At 41.4% G+C, this 12,165-nt stretch overlaps 1 long non-coding RNA gene across 1 annotated transcript; it reads left to right on the top strand.

Annotated features, from left to right (window-relative positions):
* The first annotated feature begins 2,523 nt into the window (after positions 1 to 2,523).
* On the top strand, positions 2,524 to 3,552 carry LOC138895160 (uncharacterized). Its single transcript, XR_011409377.1, has 2 exons — positions 2,524 to 2,810; positions 3,202 to 3,552. It is a non-coding gene; the product is annotated as an uncharacterized lncRNA (long non-coding RNA).
* Positions 3,553 to 12,165: the final 8,613 nt, after the last annotated feature.

Here is a 12,165-nt window from a genome sequence, read left to right as displayed (position 1 = left end):
CAGCTTTACAAGAGTCAGAAGGTCTTCCCTAAGTACTACAATAAAAGACTAGCTAAGGAAATAAGGAAGAAGGCTTCAACCTAAGCAAAGTGACCTAAAGAGGAAATGGTCATGTTAAAACAGTCTCACTACAACATTGTATGCACTCCATGAGAAAGTGGCACCTACCGTGGCTAAGGAACGGTAAGAAAAATCAAAAGTAATATTCGAGATCATATGAGTTGCACAAAAATTTCGGCATGCATGGGAACTAAAATAAGCTAAGTATGCATGAAACAAGAGGCAAAATGACCAGGACAAGTAATTGCTTACATTTAAAGAAAGATGAGAAGGAACGAAAGGAATTATTCGATCAGTGATCTGGAGTGAGTTACATTATGAATGCACTTAAGATTTTGGAGTATTATCCATGTAGCATATATGTTGACAATCATATAAGCCGTAGAAGACTTTAGTATAAGTAAAAAGAATGAATTGTGTCTAGGTCATAGACAAAGGATTGAATCAGTAAAAGATTGTATCATGGATATTCCATAGCGCCAATAAAAGGGTAAACAGATTAGAAGATAGCTTAAGCCTACATAAAGATTGATCAAAGGAAAGAGGAAACTAAAGAGTTACATCAACTAAGTAAATCAGGAGCCTGATTATTGGACCAAGAAAATTATAGACCTCGCGATTGAGAACATTGTAGGATTACTCTTAAATATCAAAGGTACAAGAGAGATAGTACAATAGCCATATTCTATAACAGCTCTACGATAAAGCCAGTTAGAAGAGTACCAGCCTCATAAGAAGTCAGCATGAAGCTCTCACCGGATTGTATATGCACTAGAGGTGCAAGTATTATAATAGAGCTTCAAGTTGTGGATGTGAATTATACCTGTGTTAAAGCGAGGTCATGAAAGAGATAGAAGACGTGATGCGAGATTTTAAGGTAGGTAAGGTAAAGGTGAACAACGTACGAGATACTCAAATACAGAAAGTTGCGAATAATCCATACTACAGATAGAAGGTTAGAAGCACTAGGATTCAGTATCCAGGAATGGTAGTGGTGTCGTCAGTGGCATATCTTCCAACCTATGGTATTGAGGGGTCTAATTAAGAGAGTAAAGAAGAGTTAGAGATGATGTGATGTCTCGCTTGATGTTCCAGGATGACATAAGGAAACCTATGATGTAAGCAAGTTGAAGAAAGGTTCTGAATAGTATAAATAGATATGTGTAGGTCGCAAGCTAAAGTATGGTAAAGCGACAAGGTTTTAGGAAGACAAGAGTAAGGATAAGAAAGGGCGAGGGAGAAGGTGACAAGAATGGATAAGTCCTCAAGATTAAGCCCATGAAAACAAGAGAGCTGATGATTTCTCTAAGTTATATAAAGCTCACTATAGCCTGAATGAACTCAAAGAAGTCTAAGACTAATGGCATTTAGAAGAGATGGGATGCCGCCCTGATAGTAAAATTAGTGTGTAATTGTGATAGATAAAGGATGACGACTAGGCCTTCGATTGAGTAATGATTTGAAGATGATTTCATGAATTGTACGGGATTAAAATACCCATGTAAGTTAATCACATTAGGATGCTATAAAATACAGTTATTAAATTACAGTATCGCCGCTAAGTGGATCAGGAAAATCACTTCAAATATTCCTCGATGCAACGTAAGCCCTAGTGTCAAGCTATTACGTAAGAAGTTTCAAGTCATCAGTGGTATATTGTAGATCAATATTGAGGTGAATCAACAATGGATGGACAAAAGTCACAAAGTATGAGATGAGATTAGGCAGTCATTCTTAAGATGAACAGTAATGAGGAAGCATTAAAGGATTAGATTTATACATATGGGATAAGCAATGTAAGTAACCTGGATTTTGGTAGAAGACCTCAGTATCGATAAATCGAAGTAAGAGTTATGGTATAGTATGACCTAACTAGATACAGTAAAGTCATACGAATGGATAACCGGGTCTATGAAATAAGATATAGCAATATTCGTAAGTTCAATAAAGTACCGAGCAAAGAACTTCAGTATACCTATAGATGCCCAGAGAGACGTCTTATCAAGCTCTGTATATGCTTACAAAGTGAGGCCTAGAGATTGGCTAAAAACTAGAGGAAAAAGGAGAGAAGAGTCGCATAGGCGAACATACAAGGAAAAAGTCGTACAAGCTGCATTAAAGAAGGTAGCAAGAGTTACGAGATTGGAAGAATTCCAACCACAGACCTTGGTGTGAGACAGAGGCCTACAGGGGGGAATGTCGTGGCCTTTGGATTTATTCAAAGAACAGTTGCCTAAATGCCAAGAAGAGTATTAGAGTATTCGCAAGAGCTATGGGTTATGAGAATGATAAGTGCATCAGTCAACATTCGAGGACAAATGTTCCAAAGTCTCATCATGACCTTAATAAGGTGGTGGCATCATTTAAAGAGATGTGTAACTTTATCTCATTTGGTTGAAGAATATCAAGAAGGCAAAAATAGTATGGCATCTATTTATTTCCTTTCTTGTAGTAACGGATGCTAAGATTTAAAGTGGGATGATATATATTGGCTTGGTAAGTACGGATGGAATTCTTAAACAAGATTTCACATGAATCCTTTTCAAAGTGAGATAATCTGCAATGTGATTTTGCTTCAAAAAAGTTTCATACGAAGTTATACTGTGTAATAGCAACAAGATTTGCAATTTTAAGGGAGTACGGTGCAATCTTTCTCAAGAACATCATACGGATTTTTCCCTACTTCGATCCACCGTTACGCATTGTCGCAATCAACGGTATTAAAGGGATTGTCAAGAGAATCAATTCAGGTATGTTAAAGCTATCCCTTCTTTCCTTTTGGCGTGATCCAAATAATACAAATAAAATGAGCAAAATATGCAACTTTCATAAATGACTCTATTCATAGAAATACTAGGGGTGTCTATATTCTTGATTCCCCATGTGAATTATTATTATATCTTTGGTTCGTGAATCTTAGAACGCATTGGCTTGATGATGTTATGAACGCATATACCTATGCATGGTATGACAGTTATATGCATATGCATGACACTATAATATTAAATGATTCACAGAGCTATTCAGATATACATGTTGAGTCTTTTACTCCATGTTTCTCTCATATCTATTGTTTACTGACGCCGCTTTATTTGTACTGACGCCGCTTTTGCCCGGGGACGCTGCGTTTCATGCCCGCAGGTCCTGATAGACAGGTTGAGAGTCCTCCAAGTAGGCTATCAGCTCAGCGGAAGGTGTTGGTGCGCTCCATTTGCTCCGAAGTTGCATATGTGGTCAGTATGATTAGGACATGTACTGATTAGTATGGCGGGGCCCTGTCCTGACCTTTATGACATTTATGTACTCTTAGAGGCTTGTAAACTTATGTCGTGTACGTGAAAGATTGTACGGCCTTGTCGGCCTATGTTTTGAGTTTATAAATAATCATGTTGGCCTATTAGGCTCGTATGTCACGTGTATATGATGATGTAATAAGAAAGATACGTTACGTTGGTACTCGGTTGAGTAAGGTACCGGGTGCCCGTCGCAGCCCATCGGTTTAGGTCATGACATAGCAGATCCCCAAGTTCATCTTCCCACACCTAGGGCATGGGGGCCTCCGCTACTGCTGGAATTTCCCTCATGATCGGCCTTGCTATAGGGGTCCCTTGCTGCCCTGATTGGGATTGAAACGAATCCAATGCTACTAACTAGGCCCTGCTGGCGGTGCACTAACTTAAGACTGAGCAAAAGACTGGGATGGCCCTGATTACCCTTCCCTAAAAGCTGATCTCCCCCCCCCCAACCTCCCACCACCAAATGACTCCTCAAAGTTGCTCGCAGACCGGGCCTTGCTGGTACCCTCTCGCTCCATTTTGTTCTTCAACTTACGGTTCTCTGTAGCTTGAGCAAATGCTACCATCTTTCCATAGTTCATATCTGTATTCAAGGCAGATGTAGCGGCCCCATTGATAACTAAGGGGCTAAGGCCCTGCACAAACCGGGGCACAGTAGCCTCCATAGTAGGTAACATGAGAATGGCATATTTAGACAGGCGCGCGAACTCCATGTAATACTCTTACACACTCTTACTACCTTGTTTAAGGTTCTCAAACACTTCTGCACGAGCTGCCCTAGTCTCGGCCGGCAAGAAATGGTCCATAAAAGCGTTAGTAAACTCACTCTACCTCGCTGGAAGGCTCCCCTCCTCCCGAGAGTCCTCCCATAGCTCAAGCCAAGAATAGGCCACCCCTTTCAGGCGGTAGGCGGCCAACTCCACTCCCTCCGTATCAGTAGTGCGCATAACCCTGAGAGTCTTATTCATATCATCAATGAAGTCCTGTGGGTCCTCCTCGGTATTAGCACCCATGAACACCGGAGGATCCAACTGAAGAAACCTGTTAATCCTAGAACAAGTAGAATTTGCTGGTTGGCTAGAAGAAGTGGGTGCAGCATTTGATCTCTGGGCTTGAAAAGCCACTATTTGTGTCAGCATCTGGATAGCTCCCCTAAGATCCCCGTCAGAAATACCAGAACCGGAAGTTGGGGCTGGAGGTGGAACCGGAATATCAGTTGGAGGAACCGATGCACCTTCAGTAGGTGTAGGAATTGGTGTGACGTCGTCAGGTGTAGTGGAATCAGGCAGTGTAGCAGTCGGGGGATTATCCTCACCCCTTGGGTATTCACCCGCCTCACCAAATGAAGGGTCAACTGCCACTCCTAAGGCAACATTGGCTCCTTGACCAGTTCTTTCTCTCTTCTTAGGTGGCATGTACATAAAGTTAAATAAATGCATGAATTAGAGGAGGAACAGTTTCACAATCAGTTTCATCGCATTATCCAGAATATCAAAGAAGGGTATTATTCCTAAATGTCCACGTAGCCTCAAACTTATAGATGTGTTAGACAACACACCAATAAGGAGGTCTCTACAAGACACAGCTCTGAGACATCCTAGGACATTTTAAAACCTAAGGCTCTGATACCAAGTTTGTCACACCCCAACCTCGGGAAGAGCGACCGGCGCTCAACCGAGTGAACCTGGCCGAGCAAGCCTGCTAGATACTTTCTACCCCAAACTCACTAATGGAAAAAGAGGGGACATATATTAATTAATTAGACAATAGGGAGATCATGAATACAATACCAAAACCTTTCTATTAGTTTCTCCATCTTTAATATCTCAAAATACACACCTTTTTATAGGCTAAAGTGGAACAAGTGATTCATTAAAACATGAACATGAATTGTTTGACTTCTCCCAACACCGACATACAACCCACAAAATGTATGTGGAGTCTCTAAACGATAAAAAGGAGTACAATGATAGTGCCGGCAACAAGGCTCCGGCAATAACTCCAAACATGATAACAAATGTACAAAAGATACATGACTCCGGAATGAGGTGGGTCTCACCATGTCTGCTAGGAGGAAGGTGTACTGCTAACGCTGGTCAATGCTACCTGCTGTGGAACCACCTGCATCCATTAAAGATGCAGCGCTCCCGGCAAAAGGGACGTTAGTACTGTCGAATAGTACTAGTCTGTAAAACTAATACACCATCTCAATAGAATGAATAATAACACAAGTGGGAACAGTCAAGAATTCAATAAGAGCTTCAAATAATACTAAAACATCAAGTTAAGATTCACATAAGTTTTCAAGTCAATTTCCATGCTATTAGATTGGGTGATCTTTAGAGCCGATATACCATAATTCATAATACCTCTGTATTCTTACACGGAGTCTGATCTTGACCCGATCGGCTAGGTCATCTCATTTGAGACATCAACCATACAACAATTTCAATTATCATTTTCAGCACAGTCACCACCATGTGTGCGGCATGGCGTCCGATCACGGCCTGATCGATTAGGCCGTCTCACCCAGCACATTACCTTTTTTAGTCAATCATCTCACATCACACTTCTTTCATATCCTTTTGATTCGTTGGCACTAATGGCCCAAATTATAAAGTCATTCTTAGCACTTGGCCGTATTTCATAATTCCAATTCCCTTTTCCATATTCAAAAAATATTATCATTATCAACAACAATAAGGCTTTCCATTCAAGACATTGAATTCACATAAGAGCAATTGGGGAATCATAGGCACATAAAGGCTTTTTCATACAATTTGGCATAACAACCTTTATTTCGATCTTGACTTGAAGTCTTAACATTCCTAACACATATTTCACATTTTTGAGCACATCCTCAAATGGAAAGATGATATGATGAAGCTTTTAGAATAAATATTGAATAAACATCCTTCAACACAAACACATTAGGAATAGCCAATTCTATAATGATCAATTTGGGACTTACACCAATTACGTGAACACTGTGGGATTCGATTCTAAGAAGAAGGGGGTTTAGCCAACATACCTCAATTGAGCTTCCTTAAACTTTTAAAGCATTCCGGAATTCTTTGCAACTTCAATCTATTTTAGAAATACAACAAGTTGAACAAAAATTAGGAAGATGGTCATGATTCTGGCTCATTTGAGCATATTATCAAACACTAGGTGTGCATCAATATTTTAAGGCCCTTTTGTGGAAGATTATATCATTCCTCAACCAATTCTCTACCATTTTTAGCTCACAACCTTCCCACATACTTCAAGAATACATGCATGCAATACAACTAACCCCACACCCAATAATTGTCTCTCTAAGTACCCCATTTTGTAAATTTTCGAAATTAACAGCTAGGGCATAGATTCTTACCTTTAGGATGAAGACTTCCTTTGTTAATCCTCAATGATTGAGCAAGAATTGATGGATAATAGGTTGAAGGTTACTCCCCCACTCTAAGAACTCTCTCTCACTCTAAGAATATCAGAAATGAGCTCAAAATGGGTTGTGGCATGTTTTTTAACGAAGAAGGGTTGGGTTTAAAAACCCCAAAAATGAAGCCCCGGGACAGGATATCGGCCGCACAAATTGGGTGCCAAAACTGGAAAGTAACTGATTGGGTCTACGGTCACCGCGGCCCGTAGACCTGTTCTGTGGTCGCATAATGTGCGGCAGAATCTCCCTCCGCAAAACTCCAAGGTTGATTGTGCGACAAGAGTGCGGACCGTGAAATGGTTATGCGGTCGCATAATGGGCTGCGAAAATGACCCAGAAAAACTGACTCACTCTACAAAGATTATGTGGTCCGTAGAGTGATTATGCGACCGCAGAATGGGCCGCAGAAATGGCTATTTCTGCCAAATATTTTCCTTCAACTCCTCAGCGCACTGTTCAATCCAAAAAGTCTGAACATTAACCTCTACACCTACTTCGGGATCATCGAACCTCAGTTTTTAGGAAACTTTTCACGTGGCCTTACATTTCTCGTGCTATTGTCTGTGACTGTCCACTATCTTTCACAGAATCCTTTTGATTTTCTTGTTGGCTGCCTTGACTACCCCATTTATTTGTGGTCTGTAGGATGTGTAATTATGGTGGACGATTCTGAACTTCTCACAAATTTCTCTCATGAGGTCGTTGTTGAGGTTAGAGGCATTGTTAGTGATGATAGACTCGGATATCCCAAATCTGAGACGATGTTATTTCGGATAAAATCTGCCACTACCTTCTTCGTGACGGCCTTGTAAGTAGATGCCTCGACCTATTTGGTGAAATAGTTAAGAGCTACCAAGATGGAACGATGTCCGTTTAATACGGCAGGCTCTATAGGTCCAATCATGTACATGCCCCAGACGGCGAACAACCAAAGTGAACCCATTACATTTAACTCATTCTGTGGAACCCGGATGAAATCCCCATAAATCTGGCGCTGGTGACACTTCTGCTCGTAGCGGATATTGTCGCTTTCCATAGTCATCCAAAAGTATCCAGCTCTCAAAAGCTTCTTGGCTAATGTGAACCCATTTATGTGGGTTCCGCACGTCCCTGTATGTATTTCTTCCAATAGTCTAGTTACTTCAGTAGCGTCTACACATATCAACAAACCTAAGTCTGGGGTCCTCCTGTACAGGACTTCCCCATTGAGGAAAGAGTGGTTTGCCAGCCTCCCGAGTGATTATTTTTTACCATTAGTAGAATTCTCCAGGTATTCTATGGTCGTAAGGAATTTCTGCATGATGTGATACCATGGTTCCCCATCTACATGTAAGAAATATGCATATTGATCCCTGATCTCTCCCTCGATAAGGTCGATGTAGTTCTTGTCTGGATGCTGGATCATAGATGATAGGGTTGCAAGAGCGTCGACGAACTCATTTTGAATCCTGGGGATGTGCTTGAACTCAATCTTTGTGAACTTCTTGAACAGCTCCTTCACGCAGTGCAGGTACGGAAGTATCTTGACATTCTTGGTGGACCATTCTCCTTGTACTTAGTGTATCAACAAATCAGAATCTCCTATGACCAAAACCTTCTTTGATGTTCATGCCGACTGTCATTATGATTCCAAGGATGCATGCTTCGTATTCAGCCATATTATTGGTGCAAGGGAATCTTATCTTTTTCGATGCTGGATAGTCCTGTTCGGATTCCCAAATCAGGACTGCCCCAATTCTGACTCCTTTGAAATTTTTTGCTCCATCGAAAAACATTCTCAATCCTGGATATGATTCTGCAATATCTTCTCCGGTGAATAGTAGTTGTTTATCAGGGAAACACGTGTTAAGCGGTTCATAATCCCCATCCACCGGATTCTGTGCGAGGTGGTCGGCTAAAGCTTGTCCTTTGATAGCCTTTTGAGTTTTGAACACAATATCAAATTTGTTGAGGAGAATTTGCCATTTAGCAAAACAAGTGCGTTCTATCAGGGTATATATGGCCTCGCATGCGCGTCAACTTCTTGCTTAAGTAGTAGATGGCCTACTCCTTTCTCCGAGCTTCGTTATGCTGCCCCAACACACAGCTGAGGGCATTATCCAAGACTGACAAATAGAGCAACAATGGCTTCCCTGGTTTGGGGGGAACCAGCACTGGTGGGTCTGAGAGATACTCTTTGATTCTGTTGAAGGCTTGCTAACATTCTTCTATCCGTTTTATGGCGACATCTTTCTTCAACAGTTTGAAAATGGGATCACATATTATCCTGGACTGGGCTATGAAATAACTGATGTAATTCAATCTGCCAGGAAACCCATGACATCTTTCTTGCTCTTCGGTGGCGGTAATTACTGAAGGCCTTGATTTTTGATGGGTCCAGTTCTATCCCCTTCCTGCTTACAATGGAGCCCAGTAGTTTTCCAACGAGGACTCTGAACATGCACTTTGTTGGGTTCAACTTCTAACTATACCTTCACAGGCGTTCGAAAATTTTTCTCAAGTCGTCCAAGTGCTTCGAGCTCTATCAAGACATTTTGATGATGTCATCCACATACACTTCAATCTCCTTATGAATCATGTTGTGAAAGAGGGTCGTCATGGTCCTGATGTAGGTGGCGCCGGTGTTCTGGGGGCCGAACGACATAACTTTATAACAGTAGACTCCCCAAGGTATGGTGAAAGACGTCTTCTCTGCATTTTCCTCGTGCATTAAGATTTGATATACCCAGCAAAACAATCCACAAACAACTGCAGCTCATGCTTTGCACAATTGTCGATGAGGATGTAAATTTGGCAGAGGGAAATCATCTTTTGGACTAGCTTTGTTGAGTTCTCGGTAGTCCACACATATTCTGATCTTTCCGTCTTTCTTTGGTACTGGGATGATGTTTGCCAACCAGCTTGGATAGTTGGTGACACTTATCGCATTTGCTTCTATATGTTTTGTCACCTTTTCCTTTATCCTCAAACTTAAATCATTTTTGAGTTTTCTGGGTTTCTACTTGGCTAGCGGTCTGGTAGGATCGGTGGGCAATCAATGCAAAACAATGTCGGTGCTTAATCTCGGCATGTCATCATAGGACCATGCGAACACATTGATGTACTGTCGGAGGAGCTCAGTCAGTTTTTCCTTCAGCTCGCATTCTATGTGAATACTGATTCTGGTTTCTTTTACATCTTCTTCACTTCCAAGATTGTCCACTTATGTTTCTTTAAGGCTGGGGTTTTTCGGACTTTCCAACCACTCGATCTCCTACGGGAGATTGTCGGTCATCATGCTCTCGTCATACTCCTCATAATCCGGGTCGTTGCGCTCAATGGTTTCGTTACAAGTCATAATTGTGGAACACAGTTTTTTAGCGATTTGATTACTGAAAAGAAAAGTCTAAGTATAAATAAAGCGGTAAATAAAGTTGCAATATTTGGGAAAATGGGTCTTTTATTTCATCAAAAGGGGAATGTCTTAAGCGTTCACAAAAGGGAAATGACAAAAAGGTACATACACGGTACATGCCTCAATTGACCGTGTGCTTTTCAAAAGAAAAGTTTTATAGTTCCATAGTACCAAGACTCACGACGAACCAAAGATGGACTGGTGGTACAATTCTACAGCTCTTCCTCTGGTTCGGCATCCTTGATAGTCGGTGTCTTGATGTCAGTCCCTTCATGACATTCTTTAATCATATTCACGAACATCTTTCCCATCCCGTCGATGATATCATCTTTGGGTACTGAACTCTGTCACTGACTTGCAACATGATCTGGCACAAAAACCTTTTTCCCAGAGCTAAAGATGTGAGCTTTCCCTTCTGGAGGATAATACCCTATTCCAACCCTTCCTTTTTTCCAATTATCTTCAATTAGCTCTGTGATTCCATCTGACTTGGCTGCCAACTCTGTTCCTGGCCTGTATCCATATTTCATCATCTCTCTCATATCCATCTTGGATCTATACGGTGACTGTATTCCCAAGTTTTGTTCATTCTTCTCCATCTCGGTAGTCAGCATGATTTCCATTGCGTGGAAGGCAACTCCGTCTAACTCTTCAATGAATGCAACATCATACTCCAAATAGGCGGAGTGACCCCACTCACTATGAACCACGATCTCCTGACATCATACTCAAGTTTTATGCATGGCGCAAAGTGGATGGCATGGCCCCTGCCTTATGTATCCAGCGCCTACCCAACAACAAGTTATAGGAAGAGGAGATGTCCATTACATGAAACAACATCGGAAAATCGACCGCCCCGATCTACAAGGCTAAATAAATTTCTCTAATAACACCCTTTTGTGAACCATCAAAGTCTCTCGCCCTTACGTGGCTTTCCTTGACTTCCCTCAATTGAATTCCTAGCTCCCGTAGGGTGTAGAGTGGATAAACGTAGACTCTTGATCCTCCATCGACCAGCACCCGGGACACCACTTTGTCCGCACATTGGACAGTGATATGAAGAGCCTTGTTGTGACTTGCGTCTTTGACAAGAATTTCGTCTGTTCTGAAGGTGATCATCTTTGCTTCGACCATTTTCCCAAGTATCGCAGCCAGTGCTTCACTAGTGGTGTTACTCGTTACACTTACCACACTTAGTACTTTCAACAGGGCATCCTTATGACTATCGGAACTCATTAATAGATCCATGATTGATATCTATGTTGGAATTTTCTTCAGCTGCACCTCTACAGAATACTCTTTGCTTGGCATTCTCTACCAAAACTCGATGGCTTCTGGGCCTGTTATGTTCCTTCTTTGAGTTTGTTCCTTTCCCGAGTTTCTTCGATTGACGTCTTCATGAGCGTAGCATCTTTCAAACCTAGTCATACCATGGGCTGCAGCAGAGTCTGTCATTTTGGCATTTCACTTTTGTTGGTATGTTCATGGGACGGTTTTGTATTCCCAAATTTTTTCATCTCCGGTAGCAGCGGCAGGTTGGTGCGGATAAGTATAAATTATCACTCTAGGCCTCAGTTGTACTGTAATAATCAGAGCCTTTTAAGGAGGGATCTGACGGCTTCTGCATTTCCTATAGTGAAAATTGTTCCCTTTAGGTCATACTCTTCGTCCAATGGGATCATGTTTGCTCCCTTATTTTTGATGATTTAGAAGTGGGTTGCGATTCACATTGGGTGGTGCCGGAGTGCACTAAATGGCTTCGCTCTTGATCAGGGTTTCAATTTCATTTTTAAACTTAAAAAAATCTTCAGTATCATGCACATGTACAGTGGAATGGTACACGTATCTTTTAGTGGAATCAAAATACTTGGAGGTATGTTCTGGAACTCTTCCTTCGATTGGGTATATCAATCCTGCTCTTCTCAATCTCTCAAACAATGGGGCTAGAGGATTAAAAATCGGGGTATAAGTTTTAGGAA

Source organism: Nicotiana tomentosiformis, chromosome 7 (genome assembly GCF_000390325.3).
Source record: "Nicotiana tomentosiformis chromosome 7, ASM39032v3, whole genome shotgun sequence".
NCBI lineage: Eukaryota > Viridiplantae > Streptophyta > Magnoliopsida > Solanales > Solanaceae > Nicotiana > Nicotiana tomentosiformis.
The sequence above is the reverse complement of the archived record's forward strand: the minus strand, read 5'-3'. Positions and strand labels throughout refer to the sequence as shown.